The sequence below is a fragment of the Ranitomeya variabilis genome, chromosome 1, assembly GCF_051348905.1.
Source record: "Ranitomeya variabilis isolate aRanVar5 chromosome 1, aRanVar5.hap1, whole genome shotgun sequence".
Taxonomy (NCBI): Eukaryota; Metazoa; Chordata; class Amphibia; order Anura; family Dendrobatidae; genus Ranitomeya; species Ranitomeya variabilis.
In genome coordinates this window covers 572,491,899-572,519,245 of record NC_135232.1, presented here as the reverse complement: position 1 = coordinate 572,519,245, position 27,347 = coordinate 572,491,899, and the positions used below count along the sequence as shown (strand labels likewise).

The following is a 27,347-nucleotide window of genomic DNA, read 5'->3' as shown; positions in this document are numbered from 1 at the left end:
TGCTCCCAGTACAGATCCCTGCAGTCCACACTGCTCCCAGTACAGATCCCTGCAGTCCCCATTGCTCCCAGTACAGAACCCTGCGGTCCCCACTGCTGCCAGTACAGATCCCTGTGATCCCTATTGCTCACAGTACAGATCACTGCAGTCGCCAGTGCTCCCAGTACAGATCCCTGCGGTCCACACTGCTCCCAGTACAGATCATGGCGGTACCCATTGCTCCCAGTACAAAACCTTGCGGTCCCCACTGCTCCAAGTACAGATCATTGAGGTCCCCATTGCTCCCAGTACAAAACCTTGTGGTCCCCACTGCTCCAAGTACAGATCATTGCAGTCCCCACTGCTCCCAGTACAGATCCCTGCGGTCCACACTGCTGCCAGTACAGATCCCTGTGGTCCCTATTGCTCACAGTACAGATCACTGCAGTCGCCAGTGCTCCCAGTACAGATCCCTGCGGTCCACACTGCTCCCAGTACAGATCATTGCGGTCCCCATTGCTCCCAGTACAAAACCTTGCGGTCCCCACTGCTCCAAGTACAGATCATTGCAGTCCCCACTGCTCCCAGTACAGATCACTTCGGTCCACACTGCTGCCAGTACAGATCCCTGCGGTCCCTATTGCTCCCAGTACAGATTACTGCAGTCGCCACTGCTCCCAGTACAGATCCCTGCGGTCCACACTGCTCCCAGTACAGATAATTGTTGTCCCCACTGCTCCCAGTACAGATTCCTGCAGTCCCCATTGCTCCCAATACAGATCCCTGTGGTCCCCACTGCTCCCAGTACAGATCGCTGCGGTCCCCACTGCTCCCAGTACAGATCCCTGTGGTCCCCACTGCTGACTATATCCATTTAGACAATGTATCATTTACAACTCTTTGTTTCATACCATTCACATTGGAAAAATAGTTATGCATTGGAGTAATGCAATCAATGAAGATTTTGAGTTTTGCTAGCAGCAGGGTGAGGTATGGTACATTATTCTAGAGAAGTAAGTCTTTTAAATGCATGTACTTGGCGCTGACAAGATCGGGCAATAGAGAATAAATAATTTGCACAATCTACAACCTTAATCGCTACAGTTCTTCTGTGTAGGTGACATCATTGGCTCCCCAAAGAGTTGGTGCTTTATAAACCTCCTCGCACCATAAGGAGAAACATTACCCCTTACACCCCAGTCCAGAGCCTCTCACCTAGCCAAATCAGTTCTCATGCTTCGCACTGACGACGGCCAACAGCCCGAAACACCGTGTCTGCGAATTGAGATACTGATTTGGCTTTTATCCTAAGTCATATTGCACGACTCGTTAGAGGGACAATGGGGACACAACACTCAAGCATTGAATTCTGAATTTTCTTTCAACCCTATTGCCATTTATGTAAAAAAAAATTTCACCGCACATTGCAGTCTTCCTTTACTAACCTTCCTAAAGAATGGGACAATCTAAAAAGCTCACTGAATTTGTGAGTGGTAATTTCCTTGGATGCCATCTTTGTGGATTATTTCAGTGGCAAAAATTGCAATCCACTTTGAACGATACAGCTCTTCACGCTCAGAGCTGAGGATTCATCATTCGTGGTCCTGATAAGATGCAATGAAGACCGGAAGGGTGATGCTGAGATGCTGAGAGGTGAGCGGTAAGGGGAGTAAATATATATATTACTTTTTACATTTTTGATGGCCCAACACAGTTTAGCAAAATGGTGGTTAGCAATTTGGCAAATGCAGATTTTGGTAATATTCAAGTAGAATTCAATTCCACTGAAAAATAATTGCTCATCTCTGCTGGGTGTCACTCAGTAAACAGAAGAAATCACACAAAATATGATTATTAAATGAATTACTTTTTAATGCACTTTATGCACCAATCCTTACACTCTTTACATTGTTATATAATGGCAGAGCATGCAGAGATTAGCAGTATAAAATAAATCAGAAAAATATCATTTATATTTTCATCTGTTTTATCAGATGAATTTATTTCAGAAACTCATAGCATCATCATAATTCTCATCATTTGAAGGCAGAGTGATGTCTTGATGCTCAGATTCACCCAAGTGTGTATCTAGAAAAACAAAAGAAATATAAAGGCTATAATATATTTGTCACATTTTTTTTTCTTGCTTTTAAATTCTAAATTTAAAAAGTTCACTTCAATAAGGAAGAAGGTCCTTTACAAGGATAGAAAAAAGAAAATAGGAGAAATCTTGATAAATAGCTGGAGATCTGAATGAAACTTTATTATCTTTATTTCTGAACACCACTGTGGAGACATTATCTTGTAAAGTTTCTATGTCAGTGACTCCTTTAGTCAAAGGGGTGTTAGGTTTTTGGGGAGTGCTTACTTTTCCAATCATAAGCAGGCAATAATATACAGGAAAATAAAAGAAAACTCCCTTTAAGAAGGTCAGAACTGGCTTTTATAGTGTGACATATTAAGATTGACATGTCTAATCAGGGCACACCGAGATCTCACGGCTGACACCTTCTCTGATTCAATCCATCATAATGATACCCCATAAAATCATCTATACTTTATTGGAACTTATATATTAAAAACAGACCTAACGCACATAAAAAAAAATTACAATTTTTTTCTGTTGCAAAACGTGATACAGCCTGCCGTATCCCATGTTGTAATTTTATGGCAGTGACATGAAGCTGTCTGCAGACCTAACGCACATTAAAAATATATATATATATTTTTTTCTGTTGCTAAATGTGATACAGCCCGCTGTATCCTAGGATGTCATTTTGTGGTGGTGATATGAAGCTGTCTGTACACCTAAAATATATATTTTTTTTCTGTTGCTAAACGTGATACATCCCGCTGTATCCAACCTTTTCATTTAGTGGCATTGAAATTATGCAGAGCTGTTGCACATTCAAATTTATTTATTTTTTTTACAAACGTGATACAGCAGGCGAGACCTGAGTTTGAAATTGTTTTGAGTCTATCTTCTACATTATTATCATCTTTGGCATCCAAAATCATACGATCATCTTTTATGCCTAGCTGGAGATGTGCATCAGTTAGGCTAGTTTCACATTTACGGTCGGGAGGGCTGCAGATGGCAGAATACAACCTCCCTTCTTCCGCCTTGAATTTTGAGTTTCCATGCCGTCACCGTGGATGCATCCGCATGCAATGCACGTCCCTCCATAACCAATGTTAAAGATAGGCACACAGGGCAACGCAGGACGCATGGAGCAGTAGGCAGAGCGTAGGTGGGGCTTCAAGGAGGAAGAAGGGAGGAGGTTTGCTGCCATCCGCAGCCCTTCCAACTGCCAATGTGAAACCAACCTTACACCTATCTTCTGACGAGCATCAAACACTCTCTTGTTATTGGGTATTGGGGTGTGATTGAATCTGGTGAAAGCTCCTTAATCATACCCATGCCTAGCATTGTTGCATGTACTTGGGTGATTGAGCTATCTAGCACCAGACTGTGCCATCCAGCACTAGGCACGAGTATATTTCGTCTATTAGCAGCGACTGCCAGTGCGGAACCGTGCGCAACTAGTGCGCTACCGTGCGCAACTAGTGCGCTTTCTTGGCCCTAGTTAGGGTGGTTAGTGGTGTCCACCAGAGCGGTGCTGTATGCACTTAGTGCAGGAAAACTATATTTAGTTTTTCTCTGGCATCGCACTTGCGGCGCAGAGCATTTGTGGTCTAGAAGGACTCTAACCCTGTGTCCTTGGGGCAGAGTCCTGTGACCTAATACTAGTGTTCACTCTGCGGTATTGTGGCTCCGTAACACAACAGGGTTCACCTCCTTACATACCAAGTCAAGCTAACCAGCATGTGTTTATGTTATACCACTATATACTGCCGCCATTACCGAGCAGCAGGTGTCATCTCTGCACGGTGGACCCTGGGCTGCGAACACAAATTTTATCTTCTTTATTATTATTTGGTGTATTTCGCCAGCCCTAACAACTTCTTACACTACACTATTTGCAATGAGCAATGTTCTCCATCTTTTGGCAGCGTAAGAATGGCAGAATGTTCTCTTAAAAATGTGTCTAATTGTTTATTCTTTATAGGTCGAGGTAAAAAGTAAAAATAGGAGTGAAGTCAGATTTTGTACAACATCCTGGTGTCAACCTGGAGCTCACATTTATCTTCAAAATGTAGTTCCAGATTTTAGAGGCTGTGCAGTTCCATGTACTGTCTCACTATTTTATTTTTTAATCTGAATCTTTTAATTCTATATTTTACAGGCTATGTGAGGTTGTCTGAATCTTTTGTACCTGTGATGGACACCGTATCAGACTCACCACCAGAGACTGTACGCATGTCCAAAGATGTGCTGTGGAAACTCGAGGAGTTTTTGCAGTGGAATGTGAGCATGGCTGAAACAGTGCTGCAGGAGGAACAGGACCTGTAACACGTGACCACTGGGGGAGTGACTGAAGGCAGAACTAGGTCCCGGACTGCTAGCAGGGATAGTGGGACCCAGTAGAGCTGGGAGGATAGTCAATAGAGTCAAGACCAGACCAGAGGGCAGCGCAGTAACAAGTGGGTAGCACGAATAGAGTGGTAAGAAGCTAGCTGGGAGTCAGAAGCCAGAAAGAGCAACGCAGTACCAGGGGAACAGGCAGGCGAGAAGTCAGGGACGTAGCCGGGGTGGAACCAAGAGTAACACAGGAAGTACAGAATCAGCAGACAAATATCAAATAGGAAACAGACCAGATAATACACAAAGCAATCGTACAGAAGCAGGCAATATACACATGTATACAAGGGTCAGCTACTCTGCCAGGGACAGACTTATCACTGACAACAAGCATAGCACCAGTGCGGTTACTTATAGCCCTCCCCAAACCAAAGAGAGGCCAGATAGGATTAACCGTAGAAGGACCGTAAGAGAAACTCCAGACCATGACAGTGCCCACATTTTTATTTTATATTTGTATAGATATGCAATATTCCTAGACTTAAAGCCATGTATGCAAGCTCAAAAGTGTCCACTCTCAAAACAAAAGTACTTTTTATAGTATTTATGTATTTAAGCATACTATGAAACTGAATAGTTGTATATTTTTTTACTTGAATTTTTTTAACAAATGTAACTTTTTACTTCAGATTTGCTACTTTTTAACAATAAATAAATTTTATAGTACAATTTGTCATCCTTTCATCTTTTATTGTGAGTCATCAAATAATGTGCTTTTAAGAAAATAAATTATGAATGTATATTTTAAAGTGTAAACTATAAATGTATCTAGAATACACATAATAAAAATATTTACTATAAACAGATACAAACCATTATAAGAATTTGCCTTGCTTGTTTTGTTCTCTAGAACCCCATTGTTAATATTGGGCTCAGACAAAAAGTCATCAACATCATCATATCCATTTACTTGCCCAAGAATAACATTTTAATATTTTATGTTATGCAGGTGTACTTTTTTTATCCTAGCAATATAGCAAAATAAGCTTTGTAGAAAGTCTGACAACACTATGATAAAGGATGTAAGCATGTATTGAAAAAACAGACACCAAAGAAATTTAGTCAATGTGACCCAATGGAACAGCAGGGAGCCAGGGAACCACCGCACCAGACACGTTTCACTTAGAAAGCTTTGTCTGGGGTGTTTTGGTGCCGGAATGTAGAATATTTAGCAAACATATAACCAATGAGAGATAAAATACAGATATATTAATGCGGCCTTCTGTAGCGCTACTGCCTGCTCCCCCGTATAGTGTCCCTTTCTCCCTCTATGCAGGAACGCCGGCTTACTCACTGACCTGGCGTTAAGCGCGGCTGTCAGGACTCTGAACATTTTTATTACCTTTTGTGCATTACTGCCCTTTTCCAAGATGGCGTCTTTGGTCTCATGTGCACTGTGTCTTCCTGCTATAAAACTCCACCCCAGCCTTCATTCTGTGCTAGAGTATTCTGCCTTGCATCCAGCTCCTGACCTCTGATTACTCCCTGGCTATACACCTGCTCCTGTGATCCTGTGTGGTGATCCTGCTACTCTGCTCTGAGTTCCTGCTGCATACACCAGTTTCCAGTAATCCTCCTTCATCTGCTGCTCATGTTACTTCCATCTGCATTTGCTGGACATGTAAGCTGTTGCTGCTCTGCAAAAACCTGAGACTATTAACCAGGCCTCCCTGGTTTAGCTAAGATATGATTTGAACTGCCTTATAAACTTATCTATCTGTGTTCTGGACTAAGACAAGGATTTATTCGTGTCAAGTATCTTCAAGAATAACTGTGCTTCATAGACAGTCTGCTTGATTGCATTTTCCTCTGAAGTTTCCTATAGACTGCTAAGCTGCGTTTAATATTTACACCAAGTGTTGTGGACTTGAGTTTCTCTCTGCACCTGTTTGAATCACCATGTGGTAATATAGACTTTACCACTTATAAAACTGTGTCCTGTAGTTGTCTTGTTCCACGCAAAGAGTCTCCTGAATTATCCCCCATAATTATTAGAGGATACTCTAGCCTAAAGAAAAGGAGACTGCTGGAACAATGACTGCAGAAAGCAGATTAGAGCAGGTGTTTTCCATAATTAGATCACTGCATAAAGATGTGGAAGGTCTGCAAAACAGGTTTGGAAGCTTAGAACACAGTCAACAAGTGTTTGGACAAACTTTGCAGGACTTAAGCAACTGCATGGCAGCCCGGAAAAACAAACTTGCTGGCATAGAGTCCTAGTATGGATGGGCTTTTCAGGACATAAGCACGCAAATAGCTACACAAGTGACGTTACCCTCTGGGCAACCGCCACCAGCTAGCCCACCTAAGTTGCCCCCATTCAGATTTAATGGTGATCGCGACAAATTTCGTGGCTTTGTGAACCAATGTATGCTATATTTTGATGTGCATGCTGACCGTTTTCTGTTGTGAGTTTGGTTTTTGGGCTCCCCCGGTGGTCACTGGTGGTACTGGACTTGTGTGCTTCACTTTCTCTGTTCACCTGTTTCCATCAGGATATGGGTGTATCCTATTTAGCCTTGCTGCTCAGTTATTCTAGTGCCGGCCATCAATGTAACCAGAGCCTTTCTGTTGCATGTTCCTGCTTCTAGACTACTATCAGCTAAGTTGGACTCTTAGTCCTAAGTTTGTTTTGCATTTTTGTTCCAGTTCACAGTTATGTTATTTTTCTGTAGCTGGAAGCTCTTGTGGGCCGAAATTGCCACTCCGGTGTCATGAGTTGACACATGAGTCTTAAAGTAATTTCGGGATGGTATTTTAATAGGGTTTTCAGCTGACCGTGAAGTTCCCTATTGTATCTTCTTGCTATCTAGTAAGCGGACCTCGCTTTGCTGAACCTACCTTCATACTGCGTATGTCTTTTCCTCTGAACTCACCGTCAATATATGTGGGGGGCTTCTGTCTCCTTTTTGGGGGAATTTCCCTAGAGGTAAGCCAGGTCTGTCTTTTCCTCTATTAGGGTTAGTTAGTCCTCCGGCTGGCGCTAGGCGTCTAGGGATAAAACGTAGGTACGCCACCCGGCCACTGTTAGTTGTGTGGTAGGTTTAGCTCACGGTCAGCTCGAGATTCCATCACCCAAGAGCTGTTCTGTTATTTATGTTCTCTGACGTTCCCTTGCCATTGGGAACCATGACAGTATGGCCGGCCCAGTGTTAAAACCGTTGGCAGAAGAAAGGAGAGAAAAAGAAGTCTGCAGATTTTTTTTTTTTTTCCCTCTGAGCTTGCTCTATAGTTGACTTAGTTGCATTTCTGCTCTAATTGCAGCCTTTGTCTCTCTCTCTCCTTCTAATCCTTGAATGGCTCTGATCTCACCTGATTAAAATGGATCCTCAGAGTTTGGCTACAGGTTTGAATAATCTTTGTTATGGTTCTCAATGGCAAGAGAACATAGCCCAGCAAACATAAGAACTAGCTCTTGGAAGGATGGAAACTAAACTGACCATGAACTAAACCTGCCGCACAACTAACAGTAGCCGGGTAGCGTAGCCTGCGTTTTATCCCTAGACGCCCAGCGCCGGCCGGAGGACTAACTAATCCTGGCAGAGGAAAATATAGTCCTGGCTCACCTCTAGAGAAATTTCCCCGAAAGGCAGACAGAGGCCCCCACAAATATTGGCGGTGATTTTAGATGAAATGACAAACGTAGTATGAAAATAGGTTTAGCAAAATTGAGGTCCGCTTACTAGATAGCAGGAAGACAGAAAGGGCACTTTCATGGTCAGCTGAAAACCCTATCAAAATACCATCCTGAAATTACTTTAAGACTCTAGTATTAACTCATAACATCAGAGTGGCAATTTCAGATCACAAGAGCTTTCCAGACACAGAAACGAAACTACAGCTGTGAACTGGAACAAAATGCAAAAACAAACAAGGACTAAGTCCAACTTAGCTGGGAGTTGTCTAGCAGCAGGAACATGCACAGAAAGGCTTCTGATTACAATGTTGACCGGCATGGAAGTGACAGAGGAGCAAGGCTAAATAGCGACTCCCACATCCTGATGGAAACAGGTGAACAGAGAGGATGATGCACACCAGTTCAATTCCACCAGTGGCCACCGGGGGAGCCCAAAATCCAATTTCACAACAGTACCCCCCCCCTCAAGGAGGGGGCACCGAACCCTCACCAGAACCACCAGGGCGATCAGGATGAGCCCTATGAAAGGCACAGACCAAATCGGAGGCATGAACATCAGAGGCAGTCACCCAAGAATTATCCTCCTGACCGTATCCCTTCCATTTGACCAGATACTGGAGTTTCCGTCTGGAAACACGGGAGTCCAAGATTTTTTCCACAACGTACTCCAACTCGCCCTCAACCAACACCGGAGCAGGAGGCTCAACGGAAGGCACAACCGGTACCTCATACCTGCGCAATAATGACCGATGAAAAACATTATGAATAGAAAAAGATGCAGGGAGGTCCAAACGGAAGGACACAGGGTTAAGAATCTCCAATATCTTGTACGGGCCGATGAACCGAGGCTTAAACTTGGGAGAAGAAACCCTCATAGGGACAAAACGAGAAGACCACCACACCAAGTCCCCAACACAAAGCCGAGGACCAACCCGACGCCGGCGGTTGGCAAAAAGCTGAGTCTTCTCCTGGGACAACTTCAAATTGTCCACTACCTGCCCCCAAATCTGATGCAACCTCTCCACCACAGCATCCACTCCAGGACAATCCGAAGATTCCACCTGACCAGAAGAAAATCGAGGATGAAACCCCGAATTACAGAAAAAGGGAGACACCAAGGTGGCAGAACTGGCCCGATTATTGAGGGCAAACTCCGCTAAAGGCAAAAAAGCAACCCAATCATCCTGATCTGCAGACACAAAACACCTCAAATATGTCTCCAAGGTCTGATTCGTCCGCTCGGTCTGGCCATTAGTCTGAGGATGGAAAGCAGACGAGAAAGACAAATCTATGCCCATCCTAGCACAGAATGCTCGCCAAAATCTAGACACGAATTGGGTACCTCTGTCAGAAACTATATTCTCCGGAATACCATGCAAACGGACCACATTTTGAAAAAACAGAGGAACCAACTCGGAAGAAGAAGGCAACTTAGGCAGGGGAACCAAATGGACCATCTTAGAGAAACGATCACACACCAGCCAGATGACAGACATCTTCTGAGAAACAGGAAGATCCGAAATAAAATCCATCGAGATGTGCGTCCAGGGCCTCTTCGGGATAGGCAAGGGCAACAACAATCCACTAGCCCGAGAACAACAAGGCTTGGCCCGAGCACAAACGTCACAAGACTGCACGAAGCCTCGCACATCTCGAGACAGGGAAGGCCACCAGAAGGACCTTGCCACCAAATCCCTGGTACCAAAGATACCAGGATGACCTGCCAACGCAGAAGAATGAACCTCAGAAATGACTTTACTGGTCCAATCATCAGGAACAAACAGTCTACCAGGTGGGCAACGATCAGGTCTATCCGCCTGAAACTCCTGCAAGGCCCGCCGCAGGTCTGGAGAAACGGCAGACAATATCACTCCATCCTTAAGGATACCTGTAGGTTCAGAATTACCGGGGGAGTCAGGCTCAAAACTCCTAGAAAGGGCATCCGCCTTAACATTCTTAGAACCCGGCAGGTAGGACACCACAAAATTAAACCGAGAGAAAAACAACGACCAGCGCGCCTGTCTAGGATTCAGGCGTCTGGCGGACTCAAGATAAATTAGATTTTTGTGGTCAGTCAATACCACCACCTGATGTCTAGCCCCCTCAAGCCAATGACGCCACTCCTCAAAAGCCCACTTCATGGCCAAAAGCTCCCGATTCCCAACATCATAATTCCGCTCGGCGGGCGAAAATTTACGGGAAAAAAAAGCACAAGGTCTCATCACGGAGCAATCGGAACTTCTCTGCGACAAAACCGCCCCAGCTCCGATTTCAGAAGCGTCGACCTCAACCTGAAAAGGAAGAGCAACATCAGGCTGACGCAACACAGGGGCGGAAGAAAAGCGGCGCTTAAGCTCCCGAAAGGCCTCCACAGCAGCAGGGGACCAATCAGCAACATCAGCACCCTTCTTAGTCAAATCAGTCAATGGTTTAACAACATCAGAAAAACCAGCAATAAATCGACGATAAAAGTTAGCAAAGCCCAAAAATTTCTGAAGACTCTTAAGAGAAGAGGGTTGCGTCCAATCACAAATAGCCTGAACCTTGACAGGATCCATCTCGATGGAAGAGGGGGAAAAAATATATCCCAAAAAGGAAATCTTTTGAACCCCAAAAACGCACTTAGAACCCTTCACACACAAGGAATTAGACCGCAAAACCTGAAAAACCCTCCTGACCTGCTGGACATGAGAGTCCCAGTCATCCGAAAAAATCAAAATATCATCCAGATACACAATCATAAATTTATCCAAATAATCACGGAAAATGTCATGCATAAAGGACTGAAAGACTGAAGGGGCATTTGAAAGACCAAAAGGCATCACCAAATACTCAAAATGGCCCTCGGGCGTATTAAATGCGGTTTTCCACTCATCCCCCTGCCTAATTCGCACCAAATTATACGCCCCACGAAGATCTATCTTAGAGAACCACTTGGCCCCCTTTATGCGAGCAAACAAATCAGTCAGCAGTGGCAACGGATATTGATATTTAACCGTGATTTTATTCAAAAGCCGATAATCAATGCACGGCCTCAAAGAGCCATCTTTCTTAGCCACAAAGAAAAAACCGGCTCCTAAGGGAGATGACGAAGGACGAATATGTCCCTTTTCCAAGGACTCCTTTATATATTCTCGCATAGCAGCATGTTCAGGCACAGACAGATTATATAAACGACCCTTAGGGTATTTACTACCCGGAATCAAATCTATGGCACAATCGCACTCCCGGTGCGGAGGTAATGAACCAAGCTTAGGTTCTTCAAAAACGTCACGATATTCAGTCAAGAATTCAGGAATCTCAGAGGGAATAGATGATGAAATGGAAACCACAGGTACATCCCCATGCGTCCCCTTACATCCCCAGCTTAACACAGACATAGCTTTCCAGTCAAGGACTGGGTTATGAGATTGCAGCCATGGCAATCCAAGCACCAACACATCATGTAGGTTATACAGCACAAGAAAGCGAATAATCTCCTGGTGATCCGGATTAATCCGCATAGTTACTTGTGTCCAGTATTGTGGTTTATTGCTAGCCAATGGGGTGGAGTCAATCCCCTTCAGGGGTATAGGAGTTTCAAGAGGCTCCAAATCATACCCACAGCGTTTGGCAAAGGACCAATCCATAAGACTCAAAGCGGCGCCAGAGTCGACATAGGCATCCGCGGTAATAGATGATAAAGAACAAATCAGGGTCACAGATAGAATAAACTTAGACTATAAAGTGCCAATTGAAACAGACTTATCAAGCTTCTTAGTACGCTTAGAGCATGCTGATATAACATGAGTTGAATCACCGCAATAGAAGCACAACCCATTTTTTCGTCTAAAATTCTGCCGTTCACTTCTGGACAGAATTCTATCACATTGCATATTCTCTGGCGTCTTCTCAGTAGACACCGCCAAATGGTGCACAGGTTTGCGCTCCCGCAGACGCCTATCGATCTGGATAGCCATTGTCATGGACTCATTCAGACCTGCAGGCACAGGGAACCCCACCATAACATCCTTAATGGCATCAGAGAGACCCTCTCTGAAATTCGCCGCCAGGGCGCACTCATTCCACTGAGTAAGCACAGCCCATTTACGGAATTTCTGGCAGTATATTTCAGCTTCGTCTTGCCCCTGAGATAGGGACATCAAGGCCTTTTCCGCCTGAAGTTCTAACTGAGGTTCCTCATAAAGCAACCCCAAGGCCAGAAAAAACGCATCCACATTGAGCAACGCAGGATCCCCTGGAGCCAATGCAAAAGCCCAATCCTGAGGGTCCCCCCGGAGCAAAGAAATCACAATCCTGACCTGCTGAGCAGGATCTCCAGCAGAGCGAGATTTCAGGGACAAAAACAACTTGCAATTATTTTTGAAATTTTGAAAGCAAGATCTATTCCCCGAGAAAAATTCAGGCAAAGGAATTCTAGGTTCAGATATAGGAACATGAACAACAAAATCTTGTAAATTTTGAACTTTCGTGGTGAGATTATTCAAACCTGCAGCTAAACTCTGAATATCCATTTTAAACAGGTGAACACAGAGCCATTCCAGGATTAGAAGGAGAGAGAGAGAAAGGCTGCAATATAGGCAGACTTGCAAGAGATTCAATTACAAGCACACTCAGAACTGAGAAAAAAAAAAAAAAAAAAAAATCTTCAGCAGACTTCTCTCCTTTCTCTGTCAATTAATTTAACCCTTTGAGGCCGGTCAAACTGTTATGGTTCTCAATGGCAAGAGAACATAGCCCAGCAAACATAAGAACTAGCTCTTGGAAGGATGGAAACTAAACTGACCATGAACTAAACCTGCCGCACAACTAACAGTAGCCGGGTAGCGTAGCCTGCGTTTTATCCCTAGACGCCCAGCGCCGGCCGGAGGACTAACTAATCCTGGCAGAGGAAAATATAGTCCTGGCTCACCTCTAGAGAAATTTCCCCGAAAGGCAGACAGAGGCCCCCACAAATATTGGCGGTGATTTTAGATGAAATGACAAACGTAGTATGAAAATAGGTTTAGCAAAATTGAGGTCCGCTTACTAGATAGCAGGAAGACAGAAAGGGCACTTTCATGGTCAGCTGAAAACCCTATCAAAATACCATCCTGAAATTACTTTAAGACTCTAGTATTAACTCATAACATCAGAGTGGCAATTTCAGATCACAAGAGCTTTCCAGACACAGAAACGAAACTACAGCTGTGAACTGGAACAAAATGCAAAAACAAACAAGGACTAAGTCCAACTTAGCTGGGAGTTGTCTAGCAGCAGGAACATGCACAGAAAGGCTTCTGATTACAATGTTGACCGGCATGGAAGTGACAGAGGAGCAAGGCTAAATAGCGACTCCCACATCCTGATGGAAACAGGTGAACAGAGAGGATGATGCACACCAGTTCAATTCCACCAGTGGCCACCGGGGGAGCCCAAAATCCAATTTCACAACAAATCTTGCTACGAAGGTTCAAAATTTACAGGATTTTGTTATTCATGCTCCTATATCTGAACCTAGAATTCCTATACCAGAATTTTTCTCCGGGGATAGATCTCGTTTCCTGAATTTCAAAAATAATTGTAAATTATTTCTTTCCCTGAGATCTCGCTCTGCTGGAGATCCCACACAGCAGGTTAGGATAGTAATTTCCTTGCTGCGGGGTGACCCTCAAGACTGGGCATTTGCATTGGCACCCGGGGATCCTGCGTTGCTCAATGTGGATGCGTTTTTTCTGGCTTTGGGGTTGCTTTATGAGGAACCTAACTTAGAGATTCAGGCTGAAAAAGCCTTGATGGCCCTATCTCAAGGGCAAGATGAAGCTGAAATATACTGCCAAAAATTTCGTAAATGGTCTGTGCTTACTCAGTGGAATGAGTGCGCCCTGGCGGCGAATTTCAGAGAGGGTCTCTCTGATGCCATCAAAGATGTTATGGTGGGGTTCCCTGCACCTACAGGTCTGAATGAGTCCATGACAATGGCTATTCAGATTGATCGGCGTTTGCGGGAGCGCAAACCTGTGCACCATTTGGCGGTGTCTTCTGAGAAGGCTCCAGAAAATATGCAATGTGATAGAATTCTGTCCAGAAGCGAACGGCAGAATTTTAGGCGAAAAAATGGGTTGTGCTTCTATTGCGGTGATTCAACTCATGTTATATCAGAATGCTCTAAACGTACAAAAAAGGTTGATAAGTCTATTTCAATTGGCACTTTGCAGTCTAAGTTTATTCTGTCTGTGACCTTGATTTGTTCATTATCGTCAATTACCGCGGATGCCTATGTCGACTCTGGCGCCGCTTTGAGTCTAATGGATTGGTCCTTTGCCAGGCGCTGTGGGTTTGATCTAGAGCCTCTGGAAGTTCCTATACCTCTGAAGGGTATTGACTCTACACCATTGGCTAGTAATAAACCACAATACTGGACACAAGTGACTATGCGTATGAATCCAGACCATCAGGAGATGATTCGCTTCCTTGTGTTGTACAATCTACATGACATTTTGGTGCTCGGATTACCATGGTTACAATCTCATAACCCAGTCCTTGACTGGAAAGCAATGTCTGTGTTAAGCTGGGGATGTCAGGGGGCTCATGGGGACGTACCTTTGGTTTCCATTTCGTCATCTATTCCCTCTGAGATTCCGGAATTTTTATCTGATTATCGTGATGTTTTTGAGGAGCCTAAGCTTGGTTCACTACCTCCTCACAGAGATTGCGATTGTACCATAGATCTGATTCCGGGCAGTAAATTTCCAAAGGGTCGTTTATTTAATCTATCTGTACCTGAACATGCCGCTATGCGAGAATATATTAAGGAGTCCCTGGAAAAGGGACATATTCGTCCTTCTTCATCTCCCTTAGGAGCCGGTTTTTTCTTTGTATCTAAAAAAGATGGCTCTTTGAGGCCGTGTATTGATTATCGACTCTTGAATAAAATTACAGTCAAATATCAGTATCCTCTGCCACTGCTGACTGATTTGTTTGCTCGAATAAAAGGGGCTAAGTGGTTCTCTAAGATTGATCTCCGTGGGGCGTATAATTTGGTGCGAATTAAGCAGGGGGATGAGTGGAAAACCGCATTTAATACGCCCGAGGGCCATTTTGAGTATTTAGTAATGCCTTTTGGTCTTTCAAATGCCCCTTCAGTCTTTAAGTCCTTTATGCATGACATTTTCCGTGAATATTTGGATAAATTTATGATCGTGTATCTGGATGATATTTTGATTTTTTCGGATGACTGGGATTCTCATGTCCAACAGGTCAGGAGGGTTTTTCAGGTTTTGCGGGCTAATTCCTTGTGTGTGAAGGGTTCTAAGTGTATTTTTGGGGTTCAAAAGATTTCTTTTTTGGGGTACATTTTTTCCCCCTCTTCCATTGAGATGGATCCTGTCAAGGTTCGGGCTATTTGTGATTGGACGCAACCTTCTTCTCTTAAGAGCCTTCAGAAATTTTTGGGCTTTGCTAATTTTTATCGTCGATTTATAACTGGTTTTTCTGATGTTGCTAAACCTTTGACTGATTTGACCAAAAAGGGTGCTGATGTTGCTGATTGGTCCCCTGCTGCTGTGGAGGCCTTTCGGGAGCTTAGGCGCCGCTTTTCTTCCGCCCCTGTGTTGCGTCAGCCTGATGTTACTCTTCCTTTTCAGGTTGAGGTTGATGCTTCCGAGATCGGAGCTGGGGCGGTCTTGTCGCAGAAAAGTTCCGACTGCTCCGTGATGAGACCTTGTGCGTTCTTTTCTCGAAAATTTTCGCCCGCCGAGCGAAATTATGATATTGGTAATCGGGAGCTTTTGGCTATGAAGTGGGCTTTTGAGGAGTGGCGTCATTGGCTTGAGGGGGCTAGACATCAGGTGGTGGTATTGACCGATCACAAGAATTTGATTTATCTTGAGTCTGCCAGGCGCCTGAATCCTAGACAGGCGCGCTGGTCGTTGTTTTTCTCTCGGTTTAATTTTGTGGTCTCATACTTACCAGGTTCTAAAAATGTGAAGGCGGATGCCCTTTCTAGGAGTTTTGAGCCTGATTCCCCTGGTGATTCTGAACCTACAGGTATCCTTAAGGATGGGGTGATATTATCTGCTGTTTCCCCAGACCTGCGACGGGCTTTGCAGGAGTTTCAGGCGGATAGACCTGATCGTTGCCCGCCTGATAGACTGTTTGTTCCTGATGATTGGACCAGTAGAGTCATCTCGGAGGTTCATTCTTCTGTGTTGGCAGGTCATCCCGGGATCTTTGGTACCAGGGATTTGGTGGCTAGGTCCTTCTGGTGGCCTTCCCTGTCTCGAGATGTACGAGTTTTTGTGCAGTCTTGTGATGTTTGTGCTCGGGCCAAACCTTGTTGTTCTCGGGCTAGCGGATTGTTGCTATCTTTGCCTATTCCGAAGAGGCCTTGGACTCACATCTCTATGGATTTTATTTCTGATCTCCCTGTTTCTCAGAAAATGTCTGTCATCTGGGTGGTGTGTGACCGTTTTTCAAAGATGGTTCATTTGGTGCCCTTGCCTAAGTTGCCTTCCTCATCCGAGTTGGTTCCTCTGTTTTTTCAAAATGTGGTTCGCTTGCATGGTATTCCGGAGAATATCGTTTCTGACAGGGGGACCCAGTTCGTGTCTAGATTTTGGCGGGCGTTCTGTGCTAGGATGGGCATTGATTTGTCTTTTTCGTCTGCGTTCCATCCTCAGACTAATGGCCAGACTGAGCGAACTAATCAGACCTTGGAGACTTATTTGAGGTGTTTTGTGTCTGCGGATCAGGATGACTGGGTTGCCTTTTTGCCGTTGGCGGAGTTTGCCCTCAATAATCGGGCTAGTTCTGCCACTTTGGTTTCTCCTTTCTTTTGCAATTCGGGGTTTCATCCTCGTTTTTCTTCCGGTCAGGTGGAGTCTTCGGATTGTCCTGGAGTGGATACTGTGGTGGATAGGTTGCATCGGATTTGGGGACAGGTGGTGTACAATTTGGAGTTGTCCCAGGAGAAGACTCAGCATTTTGCTAACCGCCGTCGTCGTGTTGGTCCTCGTCTTCGTGTTGGGGACTTGGTGTGGTTGTCTTCTCGTTTTGTCCCTATGAGGGTTTCTTCTCCTAAGTTTAAGCCTCGGTTCATCGGCCCGTATAAGATTTTGGAGATTCTTAACCCCGTGTCCTTTCGATTGGACCTCCCAGCATCTTTTTCTATCCATAATGTCTTCCATCGGTCATTATTGCACAGGTATGAGGTACCAGTTGTGCCTTCCGTTGAGCCTCCCGCTCCGGTGTTGGTTGAGGGTGAATTGGAGTACGTTGTGGAGAAGATCTTGGACTCCCGTGTTTCCAGACGGAAACTTCAGTATCTGGTCAAGTGGAAGGGCTACGGTCAAGAGGATAATTCTTGGGTGACAGCCTCTGATGTTCATGCCTCTGATTTGGTCCGTGCCTTTCATAGGGCTCGTCCTGATCGCCCTGGTGGTTCTTGTGAGGGTTCGGTGCCCCCTCCTTGAGGGGGGGGGTACTGTTGTGAGTTTTGTTTTTGGGCTCCCCCGGTGGTCACTGGTGGTACTGGACTTGTGTGCTTCACTTTCTCTGTTCACCTGTTTCCATCAGGATATGGGTGTATCCTATTTAGCCTTTGCTCTCAGTTATTCTAGTGCCGGCCATCAATGTAACCAGAGCCTTTCTGTTGCATGTTCCTGCTTCTAGACTACTATCAGCTAAGTTGGACTCTTAGTCCTAAGTTTGTTTTGCATTTTTGTTCCAGTTCACAGTTATGTTATTTTTCTGTAGCTGGAAGCTCTTGTGGGCCGAAATTGCCACTCCGGTGTCATGAGTTGACACATGAGTCTTAAAGTAATTTCGGGATGGTATTTTAATAGGGTTTTCAGCTGACCGTGAAGTTCCCTATTGTATCTTCTTGCTATCTAGTAAGCGGACCTCGCTTTGCTGAACCTACCTTCATACTGCGTATGTCTTTTCCTCTGAACTCACCGTCAATATATGTGGGGGGCTTCTGTCTCCTTTTTGGGGGAATTTCCCTAGAGGTAAGCCAGGTCTGTCTTTTCCTCTATTAGGGTTAGTTAGTCCTCCGGCTGGCGCTAGGCGTCTAGGGATAAAACGTAGGTACGCCACCCGGCCACTGTTAGTTGTGTGGTAGGTTTAGCTCACGGTCAGCTCGAGATTCCATCACCCAAGAGCTGTTCTGTTATTTATGTTCTCTGACGTTCCCTTGCCATTGGGAACCATGACAGTTTTCCTATTGATAGATCCAAAGTATTGTGTGTAATAATGCTACTGACCTCACGAGCGCTCGCCTGGGCGAATCCGATGATTGAGTCTTGTGACCCACGGTTAAATAACTTGGATGATTTCTGTCTGTCTAGTATTGTAAAAGATGAACTAGCTTGCTCTGAGTCACCACAAGAGCTAGAGACATTTATACATCATTGTGTGCGCATAGACATTCTCCTTACTGAGCGTAGGCAGGAGAAATTTGCTGCATATAACCGTATTTCTAACTTTTCCCTTCCTTCCAAAGAGCCTGCAGGTAAAACCTCTTGGGAGGTGGAGGAGGTGCCCATGCAAGTTGATTCCATTCAGAGGCGCGAGATTAATGAGCGCCTAGAGCATTGCCTTCATGAAAGTCTATGTTTCTACTGCGGTCAGTCTGACCACTTTTTAATCAACTGTCCCAAGTGTCCCAAGTGGCCTAACAAGGTGCTAGCAGCGGTAGGAGAATATGACAACTGTGATGATGAATCTGACATCTCTGAATGTAGCCTGCCTTTAAAGCTGTATTCCATTCACTTTCTATGACTTCACCCCCAAAGGAGCTGAAAGAGAAGAACTCTCACTGTTCTCTCCCTATTAAGATCCTGTGTTCAGGACAGTGGATTTCCAGTGCAGCTATGATTAACTCTGGTGCAGGTGGCAATTTCATGGATATCGCATTTGCCAAGGAACATGGTATTGAAATTCAGCAAAGCGCCCCTCCAATTACCATGGAAACAGTGGATGGGTTTGCATTTTCCTCTAAAGTTTCCTATAGACTGCTAAGCTGCGTTTAATATTTACACCAAGTGTTGTGGACTTGAGTTTCTCTCTGCACCTGTTTGAATCACCGTGTGATAATAAAGACTTTACAACTTATAAAACTGTGTCCTGTAGTTGTCTTGTTCCACGCAAAGAGTCTCCTGAGTTATCCCCTATTATTATTACAGCGGCCCCCGGAGTGCTTCTGCTTCCTGCTTCCTGTGTGCACGACACAGTCCCAACTTTTAACTTTCAAAGTGTAAATTTTTCCTGCAGATGTTCTGTCTTTTCGTTTCTCTGAATCCTTTTGCCTTTTTTTGTCTATACTAAAACCACATATTTCCCTTGCTATTCATGTGTGTTGGTGAGTACAAATTTCTACATTGTTAGTTGTTTTTAGGATTTAAATAAATAGTACAATGGCAGCTCACCCCTCTTGAGTCGCAAATCCTTGGGATGCCATAATGCATAAAAACAGGTCAATCCAGGATGGTTTAGTATTTAATCAACACTTAAGTAGCAAAATAAATTCAAGGAAGCATCAACAACACAACCATATGGCACTCAGGCGTCATAAAGCAAGAGGGCTCCTGGCTCACGCGTTTCAGATCATGGTGATCATAATCACAATCTTATGACCAAAAATCATGATCTGAAATGCGTAATCCTCTAGCCTTCTACTTTTTCTGTCATATGAAGCTATAGAGGTATATGATTATTTCTGCTGCCTTTTGTATTTTTAATTGTGTTTTGTATTGTGTTTTGCTCATACGTACAAGGTTTTAATACAGAATAAACTGCTATATGTTGATTTAAAGAGAAAAAGTAATTTCATTTATGTAAATGAAGTACTGCAATAATTGTAAAGACAGATTTGCCTAGAAAAAGTTAACTAATGCAAAATATGCTTTTTAAAAATCTCTTTTGAAATGTAATATTTAAGCTAAATGCAGTATGAAAATATACAGACCTTTTTTGTTGTCTTCTACACTGTCTTTCCCTTCAGAATTAAAGGACAGTTTATCATCCACATCATCATATCCATTTTCCAGCTCTAGAACACAAATTATAATAATTGGTATAACACAATTGACCCAAAAAGTTGATTATAAGGGAAAACCAGTTATATTTGCAGTGCAATACAAATGTATTTAATTTGTGAGATTCACCCTAAAGTAGCTTATACTAATCATTAACCCCTTAGTGACAGAGCCAATTTGGTACTTAATGACCGAGCCAATTTTTACAATTCTGACCACTGTCACTTTATGAGGTTATAACTCTGGAACGCTTTATCAGATCCTGTTAATTCTGAGACAGATCCTGTTAATTCTGAGACTGTTTTTTCATGACATATTGTACTTCAAGTTAGTGGTAACATTTCTTCGATATTACTTGCGATTATTTATGAAAAAAATGGATATATGGCAAAAAATTTTAAAATTTTGCAATTTTCAAACTTTGTATTTTTATGCCCTTAAATCAGAGAGATATATCACAAAAAATAGTTAATAAATAACATTTACCACATATCCACTTTACATCAGCACAATTTTGGAAACAAATTTTTTTTTTGTTAGGGAGTTATAAGGGTTAAAAGTTGACCAGCAATTTCTCATTTTTACAACACCATGTTTTTTTTAGGGACCACATCACCTTTGAAGTCATTTTGAGGGATCTATATGATAGAAAATAACCAAGTGTGACACCATTCTAAAAACTGCACCCCTCAAGCTGCTCAAAACCACATTCAAGAAGTTTATTAACCCTTTACGTACTTCACAGGAACTAAAATAATGTGGAAGAAAAAAATGAACATTTAACTTTTTTTTGCAAACATTTTACTTCAGAACCATTTTTTTTAATTTTCACAAGTGTAAAAACTGAAATTTAACCACAAATTTTGTTGTGCAATTTCTCCTAAGTACGCCGATACCCCATATGTGGAGGTAAACCACTGTTTGGGCGCACCGCAGAGCTTGGAAGTGAAGGAGCGCCGTTTGACTGTTTCAATGCAAAATTGGCTGGAATTAAGATCGGACGCCATGTCGCGTTTGGAGAGCCCCTAATGTGCCTAAACAGTGGAAACCCACCACAAGTGACACCATTTTGGAAACTAGACCCCTTAAGGAACTTATCTAGATGTGTGGTGAGTACTTTGAACCCCCAAGTGCTTCACAGGAGTTTATAACGTAGAGCTGTGAAAATAAAAAAGCGCATTTGTTTTCACAAAAATGATTTTTTTGCCCACAAATTCTTATTTTCACAAGGGAAACAGGAGAAATTAGACCACAAAAGTTGTTGTGCAATTTCTCCTGAGTATGTCGATACCCCATATGTGGGGGTAAACCACTGTTTGGGCGCACCGCAAAGCTTGGAAGTGAAGGAGCACCGTTCACCATTTTCACCATTTTTCCACAAAAAAGATTTTTAGCCCCCAAGTTTTTATTTTCACAAGGGTAACAGGAGAAATTGGACCCCAAAAGTTGTTGTCCAATTTATCCCGAGTACGCTGATGCCCCATATGTGGGGGTAAACCACTGTTTGGGCGCACGGCAGAGCTCAGAAGGGAGGGAGCACCATTTGACTTTTTTAGCGCAAAATTGTCTGTCGTGTTTGGAGACCCCCTGATGTACCTAAACAGTGGAAACCCCCCAATTCTAACTCCAACCCTAACTCCAACACACCCCTAACCCTAATCTCAACCCGATCCATAATCCTAATCAGAACCCTAACGATAATTACAACCCTAACCCCAAAACAGCCCTAATCTCAACTCTAACCATAACCCTAATCAAAACCCTAAATCCAACACACCCCTAACCCTAATCTCAACCCTAACCTCAAACCTAACCCTAATCCCAATACACCCCTAACCCTAATCCCAACCCTAACCTTAACCCTAATCCCAACCCTAACCCTAATCCCAACCCTAATCCCAAACATAACCCTAATCCCAACCGTAACCCTAATACCAACCCTAATCCAAACCCTAACCCTAATCCCAACTCTATCCCTAACTTTAGCCCCAACCCTAACCCTAACCCTAATTTTAGCCCCAACTCTATCCCTAACCCTAACTTTAGCCCCAATCCTAACCCTAAATTTAACCCTAACCCTAGCCCTAACTTTAGCCCCAACCCTAACCCTAAGGCTACTTTCACACTTGCGTTGTGTGGCATCCGTCACAATCCGTCGTTTTGGACAAAAAACGGATCCTGCAAATGTGCCCACATGATGCCTTTTTTGTCCATAGACTTGTATTACCGACGGATGGCCACACGTCACGTACATCGAGCACTGGATCCGTTGTGTTTTGGCGGACCGTCGTCACAAAAAAAGTTCAATGTAACCTTTTTTTTGTACGTCGCGTCCACCATTTCCGCGCATGCGTGGCCGTAACTCTGCCCCCTCCTCCCCAAGACATAGACTGGGCAGCGGATGCATTGAAAAACTGCATCCACTGCCCACGTTGTGCACAATTTTCACAACGTGCGTCGGTACATCGGGCTGACGCATTGCGACCGCCCCGTACCGACGCAAGTGTGAAAGAAGCCTAAGGCTACTTTCACACTAGCGTCGTACTCGGCCCATTGCAGTGTGTCGGGCCAACGTACCGACGCTAGCGTTGTAAGCGCCGCACAACGGGTGCGGAGGATGCTGTTTTTTCAACGCATCCGCTGCCCCATTGTGAGGTGCGGGGAGGCGGGGGCGGAGTTCCGGCCGCGCATGCGCGGTCTGAAATGGCGGACACGTTGCACAAAAAAAGTTACATGTAGCGTTTTTTTGTGCCGACGGTCCGCCAAAGCACGACGCATCCGTCGCACGACGGATGCGACGTGTGGCAATCCGTCGCAATGTGTCGCTAATGCAAGTCAATGGAGAAAAAAACGCATCCTGCAAGCACTTTTGCAGGATGCGTTTTTTCTCCAACGACGCATTGCGACAGAAGCCAAAAAACGCTAGTGTGAAAGTAGCCTAACCCTAACCCTAGCCCTAACCCTAAATTTAGCCCCAACCCTAGCCCTAACCCTAGCCCTAACCCTAACCCTAACCCTAGCCCTAACCCTAGCCCTAACCCTAACCCTAGCCCTAACCCTAACCCTAGCCCTAGCCCTAACCCTAGCCCTAACCCTAACTCTAACCCTAGCCCTAACCCTAACCCTAATTTTAGCCCCAACTCGTCTCTCCTGCCGGCCGGCAGATGGCAGCAGATGGCGGGCGCACTGCGCATGCGCCCGCCATTTTCTTTGCAGAGGAAGAAGCCGGCTGGCAAGAGGAGACGCAGGAGGACCCGGGGACACTGGGTGAGTATGATAGGGTCCCCGAATCCCCCTATTTCTCTGTCCTCTGATGTGCGATCACATCAGAGGACACAGAATTACAGATCGCTTTTTTTTTTTTTTTTGCGGTCGCCGGTAAACAGTTAATTACCGGCGATCGCAAAACAGGGGTCGGTAAAAACCGACCCCTATCATGTACTTTGGGGTCTCGGCTACCCCCGGCAGCCGAGACCCCAAAGAACTTCCGGGTGCCGGGCGGCGGGCGCACTGCGCATGCGCCCGCCATTTTTTCCCGGAAAAAAGATGGCGGCGCCCATCGGGAGCCACGAGGAGCACCGGGGGAGATAGGTGAGTATTGGGGGGCTATTGGGGGCCATCGGGGACACTATTTCTCTGTCCTCCGATGTGCGATCACATCGGAGGACAGAGAAATTAAATGGCAAATCGCGTTTTTTTTTTGTTGCGACCGCCTTTAAACGGTTAATTACCGGTGATCGCAACTCGGGGGTCGGTAAAAACCCCCTGATCATGTTCTCTGGGGTCTCGGCAACCGAGACCCCAGAGAAAATCCGACTCTGGGGGGCGCTATTCACTTTTTCCACAGCGCCGTTAATTAACGGCGCTGCGGTTTAAGTACTTTTAGCGGCCGCCGTTAAAAGGCGTATCGGCGGTCGTTAAGGGGTTAATTAGCTAATTATTAAATGCTGGTTCTCATTCATTACTTTCCTTCTGTTAAAGACAAGCCATAAAAAAATATATTAATAACTGTTAGTGACAGGAAAGATATATATCTTGGTACCGTGTTAGCTACCAGATAGAAAAATCCATGTTTGTTTCTTTTATTTTTCTGTGCTGTGTTGTGCATAAATATGTGATTCTCCAGAATTTCTTTTAGTCTATGCCTGATGAAGAGACCTGTGTAGTCTTGAAAGTTTGCAATGTGTTACCATCTATTCAGTTAGCCATTAAAAGGTATCAACCACTGAGGACTCTAAATTCTAAATATTTTTCTAATTGTTAGTGAGTGTATTATTTTTTTTGCAATAATTTTATACTTTACCATATAGCAATCTATGTTAATTTAATATATTATCTTTGGAATTTTCACCCTGGCCAATGGTGCATTTATAAACTAACTTCCTGTTTCAAAAATGTCACATGTACATTAGCCACCATGAACAGACTCGTACTTTATCTTATATTAAAACATCTAATCAGCATGTGCAAAGATCATTGTGAAGGGAGATATAGCTGTGACATCAACCACTGACATTGTCAAGTTATAAAGAGGTGTTACCAGTTATTATAATACTGGAAGTTTTGCTGAAAACTCTTCCTGAAATGACAGGATTTTATAGGAGACTAAAATTGTTAGGAAAATTAAAAGTTTTAGCAAAATGTAATTCCAAGAGATGTTCTCATGGCACAAAAGAATATTTGTAGATTTGTACGTCTCAAACACCTGTTTCGGGGAGAGAGATAGAATGAGACTGCGACCTTGGATTTTTCCAGGACTTGTGCTGTCAGCACTCGAGGGTTAGATAAGCAGGCATATTGGGGGTAGAGATTTTAAGAGATCATCACTTCACGTATCTTTTTGTATAACTAATATCATACGAAATTAATTACACAAATAGATATTAACCAATAAGAAAGACAAGTATGTGGGTGACTCTATTGTAGTCTAAGAATATGAAAAGTCTGATGATGTACAATAAGTTTGGCAACGCTTATGACCAATACCTTGTCCAGTTGCTGCAAGATAAGAATAAAGAACTACCTTGTTTCAGATGACACCGTGCCTGAGTGAATATATTTTTGTGACAAATATAGCACAATTGGTTGTTAGTTTTGGCTTTTAAAAAAAATTCTAACGTATATTTTAAAGTGTATAGTATAAATGTATCTAGAATACATGTCACGCCGCTATCGCTACCGCTCCCTGCGCCCCGCCATACTCACCTGTCCTCGGCGTCCCGGCACGACTCCTCAGCTGCAGCGTCCTCTTCTCAGCGCTCACTCCCGGCTTCTGCTGCTCTTCGGGTGTGCGCGCGCGCCAGGTTTAGTACTGCGCGCGCGCACTTCTAAATTTCTTCTGGCACTTCCTTCCTGTCCTCTCTATCACCTTGGAGGACTCTCATCCGGAAGTACTGCGCAGCATCGCTTTATTAATCGCTTCCTTCCTCTCCCCTGTGCCTGATGATCATTTGTGATTTCAAGTGTTCTGGGCCTCACGTTCACCTTGTTATCTCCCTTGCTTTCCTTACATCCAGTCCTGTGTCACCGCATACCTGCCAGTCCTGTGTCTCTGCATACCTGCCAGTCCTGTGTTTCAGCATACCTGTCAGTCCTGTGTCTCTGCATACCTGCCAGTCCTGTGTCTCTGCATACCCGCCAGTCTTGTGTCTCTTCATACCCGCCAGTCCTGCATCTCTGCATATCCACCAGTCCTGTGTCTCTGCATACCTGCCAGTCCTGTGTCTCTGCATACCCGCCAGTCTTGTGTCTCTTCATACCCGCCAGTCCTGCATCTCTGCATATCCACCAGTCCTGTGTCTCTGCATACCTGCCAGTCCTGTGTCTCTGCATATCCATCAGTCTTGTATCTCTGTATACCCGCCAGTCCTGTATCTCTGCATACCTGCCAGTCCTGTGTTTCGGCATACCTGTCAGTCCTGTTTCTTTGCATACCTGCCAGTCCTGTGTCTCTGCATACCCGTCAGTCTTGTGTCTCTTCATACCCGCCAGTCCTGCGTCTCTGCATATCCACCAGTCCTGTGTCTCTGCATACCTGCCAGTCCTGTGTCTCTGCATATCCGTCAGTCCTGTATCTCTGTATACCCACCAGTCCTGTGTCTCTGCATACCTGCCAGTCCTGTGTTTCTGCATACCTGTCAGTCCTGTGTCTCTGCATACCTGCCAGTCCTGTGTCTCTGCATACCTGCCAGTCTTGTGTCTCTTCATACCCGCCAGTCCTGCATCTCTGCATATCCGCAAGTCCTGTGTCTCTGCATACCCGCCAGTCCTGTGCCTCTGCATATCCGTCAGTCCAGTACCTCTGCATATTCTCCAGTCCTGTTTCTGCATACCCGCCACTTATGTGTCCCTGCACGCCTGCCAGTTCCGTGTCCTCTCTGTTCTCGCTAGTTCTGTGTTCCTGCCTAATCCGCCCGTACAGTGTCTCTTGCACTCTCGCTAGTCAGGAGTCTATGTGGACTACCTTCTTGTCCATCTTGGTCTTCCAGCTGCTGTGGCCATAGTACCCCACGGGCCTGCCCCTAACTCTCCCTGTATAGGGGACGGTCTATCTGGTCAGCTTGTCCGTGGGAGGGTCGTCGTCACGGTCCAGTGGGTCCACTTTCTGCTTTTTTCTTTAGTATCCTCACAGTATCCTCACAATACACATAATAAAAATATTTACTAAAACAGATACAAACCCCATCATTAATATTGGGCTCAGACAAAAAGTCATCAACATCATCATATCCATTTTCTTGCACTAGAATAACATTTTAATATTTCATGTTATGCAGGTGTACTTTTTTTATCCTAGCAATATAGCAAAATAAGCTTTGCAGAAAGTCTGACAACACTATGATAAAGGATGTAAGCATGCCTTGAAAAAAACATTCACCACAGAAATTTAGTCAATGTGACACAATAGTACAGCAGGGAGCCAGGGAACCACGGGACCAGACACGTTTCACTTAGAAAGCTTTGTCTGGGGTGTTTTGGTTCCGGAATGTAGAATATTTAGCAAACACATAACCAAAGAGAGACAAAATACAGATATATTAATGCAGCCTTCTGTAGCGCCACTGTCAGCTCCAGTGTATAGTGTACCTTTCTCTCTCTATGCAAGGATGCCGGCTTACTCATTGAATTGGCCTTAAACGCAGCCGCCAGAGTGCTCCTGCTTTCTGCTTTCTGTGTGCGCGCCACAGTCCCAACTTTGAAATTTCAAAGTGTAAATTTTTACTGCAGATGT

At 44.4% G+C, this 27,347-nt stretch overlaps 1 long non-coding RNA gene across 1 annotated transcript in view; it reads right to left on the bottom strand.

The window, feature by feature from the left end:
- Positions 1-1,910: 1,910 nt before the first annotated feature.
- Positions 1,911-27,347, bottom strand: part of LOC143797325 (uncharacterized) — a 33,363-nt gene continuing 7,926 nt past the window's right edge. The window contains exons 2-3 of the long non-coding RNA XR_013220451.1: positions 20,047-20,130; positions 1,911-2,067 (exon numbers count right to left, since the gene is read on the bottom strand). This is a non-coding gene — a long non-coding RNA (uncharacterized LOC143797325). The remainder of the gene's footprint in view (positions 2,068-20,046; positions 20,131-27,347) is intronic.